Source organism: Anser anser (genome assembly GCF_964211835.1).
Source record: "Anser anser genome assembly, chromosome: 13".
Taxonomy (NCBI): Eukaryota; Metazoa; Chordata; class Aves; order Anseriformes; family Anatidae; genus Anser; species Anser anser.
This window is the reverse complement of record NC_139734.1, coordinates 15,298,613-15,310,094: the sequence shown is the minus strand read 5'-3', so window position 1 is coordinate 15,310,094 and position 11,482 is coordinate 15,298,613. Positions and strand designations below refer to the sequence as shown.

The following is an 11,482-nucleotide window of genomic DNA, read 5'->3' as shown; positions in this document are numbered from 1 at the left end:
CAAGGTTTATTAATGCTTTCCAACTGAATTCCTGTTTTCCTGCTAATAATCCTACCAGTGGAACACTTTTGTGGCCATGCAATTATTCATGTGGCAAACTTGCCACCCGAATACTGCTGGGTAATTAGTAAGCCTTGCATCCAACTAAAAGCAAGTCATTTTTAATTTCTGCAACAGACTTGAAGCTGGGATTATTTCACTGCAGGACTGTTGCTCAATGCAGCACTTAGGAAGGAGGAGCAGCTGTTGTCTGTGGAGGAAACGAGAGGGGCACAGGTGCTCCCTGTAGAGATTCATTTGGCCCCACAGTCCATATTAGCAGGCTGGTCACTACACTTACATTGACAGAGCTGCAATTGGAAGGAGCAGAGGTCTGAAGCAGAGAGGACAGAGAGCCAGGGTGTTTTTTTTTTATAGCTACTTCTCTTGTTTAAGCAAAATTGCAGGTATCATTTTAGCAGCTCAGCTGATAGTCACTATCTGTCCCCAGCAGTTCTCTCTAGTTTTTGGTAGATAGGCTGTGCTCAGGACTAGATACATCAGCTGCACACAGCTCCAGTTCCCTGTGGTGGACGTAGATATAGGGCTGTATACGGACTAAAAATAGTGCATGCTCTTCTGCATTGTAATCCTTTGTCACTTTAATGCATGTTATGTTTGGTGGCTGAAATAGTTGGTCAAGCTAGGAGACATCTCTCTGCTTCAAAATACTGCAACTCTATTTATCCTTTACTAATTCATTTTGGTCAAAGTTAGGCTTTGAGAAGGTTGAAAATTTAAAGGATGAGCCTGATTGCTGTAAAGTACAGGTTTGACTTGTGGCTTTCTCTCTTTCCTTATGCTTTCTTTACCAGCCTGAGGCACGATAGCAGAGCTATCCATACAGACAGTGTCAGTATTTTTATGCCAACGACAAAAATCTCCTGAACTACTTACTCTTGAGAAGCCAACACCTCTCCCAAATACAGCATTGCTGTGGTCGATGTATTCGTCTTCCAGACACCTGAATATGGAGAGGAATGCAAAACACACAAGAAAAAGCAGAACCTGTCAGTCACCCCTCGGCGGCTGTCGACATCTGAAAGGATGGGTGCAGAATTCAAGCGCAGCCATCTTCATCCAGTCGCTCGTGTGCACCATTTAGAGGTAACTCCTCAGGAGGTGGGGTGCATGCTCTTCTTTGGGACGTGTCTTAAATCTGTGCTTTGCAGTGGAGTCAATGTACCGCTCTTCTGCAGGGCAGAGCACGGTCGTAGCCAGTGTTAGCTCAACAAGAGGCTGGGGCAGGACGCATTGGAGCTGGGGGTCCTGTGAACCCTACCAGGGCTCCTCGGCAGCAATGGGGCACCTTCAGCCAGTGCAGTGGTTATCTGTGGGGAGCCAGGTGCTCCTGGTGCTACAGTGAATCCCTGACCGTTGTTTTTTCAGGAGCTGCATGCTGGACCTGACCTGGCCCTACACAGGGACTTGGGGCTTGCTGGCTCTGGCTCTCCACAAGCAGGGCTGATGCTGAGCAGGGTGTGCCCTGGTGGCAAGGGGCTGCTAGCAATGCTTCTCACCTGTCTGTCCCCAGCTTGTCACACAAAGGTCTTGCAGGCCCCCTGTGACCCTACTAGCACCCTCTTCCCCACCTGTCTCCTTCAGAGTGAGCAATGCATTGCCCTGCATACACTGTCGTGGTCCTGACCCATACCACAGACAGCAGCAAGCACCCATCAATCCACTGGAGTCATTTTAGACTGCTTATATTCATTTGTTTCATTATGCTGTTATGGCTCTCATCAGACACAGTGCTAATTAACTCAATCCCATCCTACCAAGTCCTGGCTTCCACATCATCTCCAGGGTTTCTAGTCCAGGGAGCTGTAACAGATCATTTATCCCAGGGGGCTTAAATGGATGCTTTTCCATGGTGGAGCTTTAGGCAGAGAGACTCATGATTGCAGGGGTGTGTTCAAGTCTAATTCTGTGTGTAGCATCAAAATTTGTATAGATTTTAAATAATTCATCACTGGGCTTCAGTATATTTAGTCACTCAAATTAGGAATCAGGAATTTTGCTCTGCGGTGAGCTAGTGTGTGTGTCATTGTCAGAGGTTAGCTCCACTGCCTGTCTCCATGCAGAAGAGTTCAGAGAAATTAAGTCAGAGGAAGTGACTGCCAGTAGAAGATGCAGGAAAATGTGTGATATGCAGTGCTGTGAGAGCCTCAGCAGCAGTGCAGCGGGTGATACTGGTACATGGTCTAGCGGTACGTGCGTTGCTGAGGTACTGGGAGACCATAAGCGTGGTTTAGGTGAGGTCTTTGGGCTTCAACCCATGAGCCGCCGGCATATGGGGACTGTCCCCATCCATTGCCCCTTGTTTTGTCTGTGGATTGCAAACCATGGGGGGCAGAGAGATGCTCTTGTGCTTTTCTGTGTTCTGCCTGTGACTGTAAAACAGGCAGCATGGATGCTCGTACCCGTTAGCAGACGCGGCAGCTGTGGCGGGCTCTCAGTCACAGCTGGTAGGGGCCCGAAGTTTGGCGGATTCCCAAACCCCCTGCAGCAGTGCTGACTTTCATTGCAAAGGGATGGCTTAGAAATACAGACCCACAGCTTCATTTAGTAGGGTTTCTGGAGCTGTCTCTCCCCCTTTCTTGACCCAAAGGAAATACTTGACAAAGTGCTCCAGCACCGGTGAATTGGGAGGGGTCTGTGCACAGCATCTCCCAGGTGATGAGATCTGCCTAACGTGTCAAAAGCTATCCCAGCTGTGAAGTGTGCTGGAGACTCTTGTCCAAGTGATAGTCTATTGATGGGAAACACTGCTGTTCGGGAGGGGGTTGATTCTGCAAGGCCTCAACACCTATCCACCTCGACAGGAGCAGAAAGCTCTCAGCACCTCTCCTGGGATCGCAGATCGCTGCACAGGGTTGAAGCCCTTTGTCTCCCTCTTGTTTTTATGCATTACAGTCACATTATAAAGAAGTCCTGCAGAACATTCAATTACTTACTGCACAATTATAATCATATTTGTATACCTATAAGTAGGTCACCAGTCTCTTAGGTTAATCAATTATAATGGCATTCACACCGGTTTCTTTCATAAATCACTGGCTTTTAGTGTATCCACTGAGATAATGGAGGAAAACCATCTAATTTTGATCTAACTAGAATGAAATGTGAACGTGCATAATTTGCTCTTACAAAGTGTATCTAATGTTCTCTACATCTGTATTTATTTGTGCTGTTTCATGCTGCATATCGCTTAAGTGGCAAAAAAAATACAGAGACTGTTGCACTTAAAGCTAAATGACCCAGAGTAATACAATTTATCTGCATTTATTTTACATTGTTCATCATGACAGATATTTTAATAACCCACTTCTGATGGCTGATGCACTGATTACAAATCACACTGAAATCTGAGGCAAGCTTGTTTGGTGTGATGCAGAGACATTTGGCAGAGCTGTCTTGCCATGTAAACCGAGCAGTTAAATGGGTAGGGAGGACTTTACTCAGGCTGGAGGCTGCGAATGCTTTAGGACATGGTGGGATGCCACCACACAGCGAGCATCTGCTGAGCCCCGGACATTGTAGCTGCTTTAATGTCTACCCAAGCCGCGGCTTTCAGACAGCTCGGTGAATGGGCAAATCATAACTGAGTGGTCTCTGTTTTATGCCTGCCTCGCTTGGATGCCTCAGTGCTGCTGTCAGAGAAGATCTGGGAGGTCCCTGTGCCACCCCTGGTGGTGGCCTTGGATAGTTCTTGCTTGACCGCCTGTAAGGGAGTGGGTTTTGTGTTGTGAAGCACAGAGCAAGATCTAGGCCTGCACTGCCGTATCTGTCTGATCCCAGTTTAACTGGAGACTTGTTCAGGGGCTTAGATGCCTGGCCTGCAAGGATCTGGCTGATGGGCTGGGCTTGGTTAGACTGGTGAAGGGGCGAGTTAGTAGCAGCCTACAGCTACCTACAGGGAAGATGCAGAAAAAATGGAGCTGGACTCTTCTTGGTAATGGTAAGTGACGTTATAAGGGGCAGCTCAGGAGGCTCAGTCTGGGTGTTAGGAAAGGCTTTTTTTCCTTTGATAGAGGTGCATCCTTGGTTATCTGCTGAGGTTGTGGCGTCTGCGTCTTGGGAGGTTTTCACACCCTGGCAAGACAAAGCTGTGGCCAAGCTCATTTAGTGCTGCCCGTAGCCCTGCTTGGGGTGTGGAGGGGTGGATTAGAGGCTCTGGAGGTCCCTCCCCACCAACAGTGCTGTGATCCCATGCTTCAGTGGCCCTGAAAGGGTATTCAAGAAGGGTGGTACAATGGGGTGTGAACCTTTTGCTTTGTAACAGATGCATGTTGTGTATCGACTGTCAAGAACGTACAGACAGATCCGTCAGCACCTTACTGAGAGGCACACCTATAGAGGCAATGCTGGCAGGAAGGTGGTGGGATTGGTGTCAGCCGAGACTGTTCCCTTCCACAAGCATGGTGGTACACTCATTGCAAACAAATGGCATTTGCCAGAAAGTGCAAACAAACTCTCAGTGCCTGAGTGATGTATTGGCTCAGACCCCTTGCCTACATGCAAGCCACTGCTCTCCATCCAGCCTCTCTTGGAGCAAGTGTAATGCAAACCAGATTTAGCTTTCTGTCTGCATGGATGTCTGCCTAAGCATCCCTTTGGCTGCCAGCCTGGAAAATGCCAGTGTTGGAGAGGTGGCAATGCAGGGACCGCGTCCTGAACAAAACCAGTGTGCAAATCAAACAGGGAGGGCTGCTGGGACTCACCTTGTGCAGAGTTACTGACTACTCTGGAAATGAGTTATTGGTTGGAAAAGTGATCCTGCTTCAGCACTGTCTGTTTGGAGCGGTGGAGCAATATTGTGCCTATTTCCAAACAAGATCTGAATGAGCAGGTGAGCACGCAAGCTCAGCTTGGTGAGATGGGAGGACGCTTCCAACAATGCCGCAAGCTTTCTCTGGGCATGCTGTGCCTTACAGCTTGCTTCCATGGTGTGAGCGTGTCCCTGCAATCTCAAATGCAGCCGGGCATCCCTGCACAGGCGGCTGCTGCACAGGAGACCCTGCTGGAAATGTGCAGGGTGTGAACCAGCTGGTGTTGTACTGTTCATCCCAAACAAGCTCCTGAAGCGGAGCTGGGTGGAAACTGCTCTTTTTCTGTGTTTTTTTTTCCCCTTTTTTTTTTTTTAACATTCATTGCAACCTTCTGCTAAAAATATTCATGTTTTCAGAAGCAGCTGCTACCTGAGAAATGAACAAATAGCGCTTTCAAATACTCTTGTAAGTTTTCATGTATGTTTTTGTAGAAAACCAAGAATTTTTATGCTTGAATTAGTTTGTTTTCATTGCAGGGGGGGGAAATGGCAAATCTTATCCAAGGGATTCTTGCTGCGTGGAACTGTTTTTGACAAAAAGCTACTTTTTTTTTTTTTCCAGTAAATTGTTTACTGACAAAAAGTTCTCCAGCTAGTGTGTCTTGGCCGACTGGAAGGCCAGGCTCCTTACTAGCATTGCTATTCGCTGTTTGTGTTCTGGTAGCCACGAGAGCCCTTAGCTCATCTGCTGGCCCTGTTGGTCTCAGCCATTGTGCAGGTTCCTGTGCAGGTTTGGTGGCTGTGCCCAGGGGTGGTGACACCACGCAGGGTGAAAAGGCTAGGGGTGGTACCCCGCTTTCAACAAGCATCGCTTGTGCCCCACGTGCACACTGTGGGCTATGGAAGGACGTCGGCCCAGCCCTCCGTGTCGGCTCTGCTGCTGCATGGCTCCGCTCTGGAGGAGCGTTTGTGAAGATTTACGTGTGTTGGGCTCCAATTTTAGGAGGGAAATCTGTCAGTAGATCATAAATGTTCCAAGTGATTTATGTTAACCGTTTTGGGTGCCTTAGTCCCGGGAGTAGATAAATTGTGGTTTAATGTTTTATTTACACTTTCAGGGAATTTAGTGTCTTTGGAAAGCACCAGATCGATAGCCCCAGAGGAAAATTCTCTCCCAGCGGGATGACAGCCCATGGGAAGGACTCTCGCCGTGCCCTGGGCAGCTCCCGACACCCTCTCCATGCAGGGCACTGCTGCAAGTGTACGAAGGCATTTTATTTTTGAAATTGTTTTATATCTGAGTAGAGATCATTAATCTGTTTATATTTCTATGGGAGTTTGAAAGTCCTACATGTCTGAAATGACAGCAGATGGCACAGTAGAGGGTTTAGCTGAGTTTTAGGTATGCAGATGAGTTTAATTAATTAACAGTAATCTCTTTAAAATGTATGGCGGAGTAATGCCAGTCTAGTCTATAGAAGGATTCTTTGGGACTTAAAAAAGCTCTGGGAGTAATTAATTATACAATAACCCATGGTTAAGAAGATATTATCATCCAGTCAGTGGGCAGAGTTTGTGTTTGTCATTTACCAAAGAGGATCATTAGTGTTTGCTACAGAGTCAGTCTGCAGCGGTGCATAGGAGGGGTGCCCTCAGTCCCCAAAATGCCCAGGTTGTAATGGGTGTAATCACCTATGCTTTGCTAAGGGAAAACTGTTCTGGTGTAAAGCACGTGGGGTCAGAGCAGGTACAGTTGCTTGGGAAAATGAAGTTATTTGTTAAAAGCAGATAGTTAGCTTATTACCTTACAAGCACCTATCTAAGCTCCGTTCAATTAACGAAACACAATTTGAAGTAAAAAGGATGGGTACCAACCAAACTACTGCACTATAAGCTCTCCTCTAATTATGCCATAAGATAATGTCTACCAGATTAAAATTTTAATTAGCTTAATTTAGGAATAGAAAAAGCATTAGACTTACAGTTCTGAAACACATAAATGATATCAAGGGGGAGGGGAACGAAGTGAAAGTCAGTTGAGCTTTGTGCACGGCCTCATGTTTTCTGTAAGACCTCAGCAGATCCCAGCAGGTTTGGGTATGGCTGCATGAGGCTGCCTGGGCTTCAGGGGGCTCAGTGCAGATGCCCGGGCACGGGGGTGCCTTGGTTTTCTCCAGCACTTATTTGTAACCCCAGCTGCCCGCAGTCCCTCTGGCTCTGCCTTCAGAAGGGAGAAACACGCTGGCTATAATAGAGACTTTTGTTCTTTATTTTGTTTTTCTTTTTCCTTTTCTCTATTCATAGATTTAAAGGCCAAAACAGACCATTAAGTCCAACTAATCCTACATCCTGCATGACAAAGGCCATCCCGCCCATCCCCTAATTCCTCAATACCCGGGCTGACCATGACCGTGTGATTAAATACAGTTAGGAAAATGCACTGCAAGAGCCTCTGTGTGCTCCAGACATGGAGCAGGACCCCACTGAAAGCACCCAGTCTTGATTTAAAGACTTTAAGTGGCGGATGATTTATTCCATCCCTCATGAAACCATTCCACTGCTTAATTACACTTACAGTAAAATAAGTCATTCGGGCGGAAAGCATGGGGAGCTGTAACATGCAAAGTGCACGGTATATAGTTGTGTTTGGTTATGAGGTAAGGAATCCAACAAATCTCTTTTATGTCTTTTCAGGGAAGAAACAAAGGCATTTGAACCATTTGCACAACATAGAAGCTCTCCAGCGCAAGTTTTTAAAGGGCTGGAGGCTTGCTGGGGAAGCTTTGAGGAGAGGGAGTAATAAAGAAAAGAGGGTTTTATGATGCAAGGTCGAATGGGAAACTTTTATTGGAGGGGTTTGGCCAGCTCCTCATCCCATGGGGGAAAGGAGGAGGAATTTGAATGTGGTGTTTTCGCTTTTGGAAGGTCAAAGCCATTCCATGCAACTGCGAAGCAGCATAAGAGAAATACGCGTATTCCTCTGTCATGTCTGTCAAAAATGGAGGAGGGGAGGAAGTCCCAAACACTACATTTCAACAAAGCCCTGAAGGTAAAAATGATCTGCTGGCTTGAAATTTATCTTAATGAGCAAAATCCAGCCAATGGAACAGGGTGCAGATGAAAGTGACAGATGGGATCATTTAAAGTTTGATTCTTTGCATGAAAGAAAGTAATATTTTCAGTAAATTATTTTTCTTCTGTTTGTTACAGTGTTCTGTTTAGTGTCACAGCCTCCAATTGGCAGTCCCAGCTCTTTGGCCGATTAATTTATCCAGGGTCATATCCTCAGCTTTTGAAAATTCAGAGTTTGAGGGAGCTCCTGGGACTCCTCAGCTCACGTAAGCGCGTGGAGCTGGTCCAGCAGTCAGTGGCAAGTCTCCTCAGCCAAGAGATTTTTGCTAGATAGGGACTGAGACCCCGAGTCTGAAGCTGTCCAAGAACAGTCTGCTAAGAATATGAACAGTCATCAATCAGGTAGTCTGGAAGAGTATACAGAAGTGTATCAATTTGTTCCCAAGTATTTTCAGACACAAACAACTACAAGAATTTACCACTGCTATATAAAAATATAGTCTGGGACCTAGTCAGGTTCATAAAAGTTCTGTGAAGCTGGAGGATGCATTTCCTTGTAGGAATTGTGTTGAATTTTGATGCCGAGAGGTGCTGTCGTACACCCCTTAGTGCACAGCATCATAATGTCACATGTCACTTATCCCTAACAGGGGAAGATAGGCAGGAGAAGGAATGGAATCAGTCCTATGCAATAAAATAATTGCTGTCTTCACCATTTCCTCGCACAGGTAATTCATGCTACTGTAATGTACTGTAATGCAGCGTCTGTGTATAGCATGGTGCATACGCAACATCAGCAGACCCTGCCACCCACGGCTGAGCAGGAACAAAAGCATTAACCCTCTCTCCTCTGTCCAGTTATTTCCCCGATGAGATCAATTAGCAGTTAACAAACTTCCAAGACAAGGAAGAGGTCATCTGTTAGCTCCTCTTATTTAAGCCTTCTTGCTAAGATTTTACAAACCACGTGGCAAATGCTCGATTGTGCAGCCCCCCAGCCTGGAGGACAAATTGCTCAGGTTGGCACCAGGGGGAAGAGGGGAAGCTGGGGCTGTGGTGGGGCTGCTGCTGGTCCCCAGCCACCCCTCCTTGGGGGCCTGCAGCATCCCAAACCTACCTCAAAACGCTGAGCAGGAGGCTCAGACAGAGAAAGGGGCAGTCTGCACTGCTCACTGGCCAGAGGGGTGACTGCAGCACAGAGTGGGTACCATCTCTAGCAGCTCCTCAAAATACAACTCTCTTGTCCGGGGCAAGGATGGACCTGGCCAGGGGTTGCTAACTGCATGTGCCCTCCCTGCCGTGCTGCTCAGTCAGCTAGGAAGAGAAGAAAGTCATTGCAAGGAATTTCTTCAGCTGTATTCCAACAGCAGATTAAAATAGCTGCTACTATTTTAATCTGGAGAAGCGGCAGCTACCGCACATGCAGGACTGGCAGCAAGCATGTCTCCCACAAAGCCGGGATTCAAAGAGTGTCCTGTGCCTCTGGTAATGCAACCACAGGCTGTAGCCAGCGGACCAGCCCTCGTAAAACATGGCCCTGGGACCATCTGACCCAACTGGCTAGAATCTGGGATCAGGAGGAATAAATTCAAGCTTCCCGTTTTTTTGTTTATTTGTTTTTTTCCCTTGAGTTATTGCAAAGTGTTGCAATACTGTGAACCCTAAACATTCTCAGGAAGCAACAAGACAGTGTTGTGCTCAATATTCTGTATTTGCGTACAGTCCAGCTGGGGTTTGTCTGCTGAAATCTGTGTGGTAACATCCAGATTTTAAACACTAATTTTTATTTTATTCCAGAAGTTTCAGTGTAATATGGCATGAATATTCTCTTTCCTTGTGGATTTGTGATGGCAGAGGAGAAAGACAGCGAGAAAGGTGACTTTTTTTTTTTTTTTTTAGGAATACTTTTACATATCTGGAAAGTGGAAGTCTTGCCTTGTCCCTCATTTTTATTTGGAGGGGAATGTTTACTGTACACGCTCTTGCAACTTGCAGGACTAGCTTTGAAATAAAAGAAAGAAAATTTATCTTCACATCTTCATAAATTGTGAATTATTTATTTGCTCTCCCTGGTAAATCTGCTTTTGCAAAGCCTCACTGTGAAATGAGCATTTCTTTGTTTCACTGGACTATGAGATCGCTCCCTGAAGTTGCGTCAGTGCTGCTGCTTGGGAGGCTCCATGTAGGAAGCTGGCCCTGAAGCTTCCTTTCTTTTTTTAATTTGATTATGTTCAGGATTCTTTTTACTTTGCATTCATTTATTTTTTTTCATTCATTTTGCAAATTAGGTAACTGCAAGAACCCATCTGTGGAAGTTTAAGACCTTCCTGTGATTTTTTTGCTTTTGCATGTGATCCCCTCTCACGCAGGTTAATCCCCCAAGACTGTGGTGCCTGAATTCAGCATCAGTTTCAAGAAGCAAATATTTATCCCGCATCTTAGGTGCAATCTGTACACAGAATGACTCCAAATTAAGTTAAATTGATATTAACTACTCTTAGATTGAAGAGTGTCCAGGCAAAAGCGTGGTACTGCTTTAACTAAATCATTTTCAAAGCCAATGTAATTAATTGGTATATTTTTCACTGTGAAGGACAGATTTCATACACTGTTTAGATTTCTTGAATGCCTTTGGATTAAATCCCACTGTATTTACTCCACACAGGACTGTCTATTGAAATAATATTCGGTGATATTGTCCCTTTTCCCACTGCTCCTTTCAGAGCCACACAAAATGATTTCCCTCTTGGTTCTAGAAAGATGCAACAAATATTGTGCTTTATAGCTTTTCTCTCCAGTGTGAAACTGCTGCTGAAGACCACTCTACGTTACCTGAGACTCTTAGCTACCTTAACTGGGCAAATGCTGCAGGTTTTGATCTGAAGTAGGTCAGAGCCGCCAGGTTTGTATTACCCACTAGATGGTGGGGACCTCAGGGTTTGTGTGCGCAGTTTTCAGTCCATCCCCTCGCAGCCCTGTGCCGGCACACAAGTCCATGCTGAGAATGAATGAAGGGGCGGGGGATATTTGAAAGGAGGAGCGTTTTGCAAAACTGCCATTGCAGAGCAGCCCCAATATGTTCGTGGGAGAGGGCACAAAATGTCGCTTGGGCCATATGGTCTGCAGCCCTGTGCTTTGCTGGCTCACACCCTTTCTAATGCCTGCTAATCTGCTCATAAGCACCTCTGAAGAGAGTGCTTCACACACCTCTACCAGTAATCTCTTTCAGTGCCTGGTTGCTCTTTGGCGCTGATGCCAGATGGAATTAATATACCCATCACTGTAATTATTCAGACAAGCAAACAGTGGCAGGAGTAGTAGTGCAGCCGTCCCAACTTCTCACTTTTCCCACTGATTCAGAGGCATACTTGAAAGAATCCTTTCATCCCCATGGATCCTGTTCCCTGGAGTTGTCCCAGGCTGTCCTCATCAAAAGGGAACTAGATGTTTCAGCAGTTTCTCAGCCAATTTCATGCTGGGATAAGAATCAGTGGTGATGAGATGGTATCCTTCATTCAGCGTCTGACTGCTGCCCGGAAGCTTGGTACGTGTCCAGCCCCTCATCAGGTCCTCCTATGAAATCTTTCACAGGACTAAGTC

The 11,482-nt window shown here is 46.2% G+C and overlaps 1 long non-coding RNA gene across 3 annotated transcripts; it reads left to right on the top strand.

Moving 5' to 3' along the window:
* The first annotated feature begins 262 nt into the window (after positions 1-262).
* LOC310880973 lies at positions 263-8,561 on the top strand. Of its 3 annotated transcripts, XR_014572022.1 has the most exons (4): positions 263-446; positions 855-1,146; positions 5,929-6,071; positions 7,505-8,561. It is a non-coding gene; the product is annotated as an uncharacterized lncRNA (long non-coding RNA). The 3 variants fall into 3 exon arrangements; XR_014572023.1 differs by having other exon boundaries at positions 5,929-8,561; XR_014572024.1 differs by lacking the exons at positions 5,929-6,071; positions 7,505-8,561 and adding an exon at positions 1,429-3,202 and having other exon boundaries at positions 264-446.
* The last annotated feature ends 2,921 nt before the right edge of the window (positions 8,562-11,482 follow it).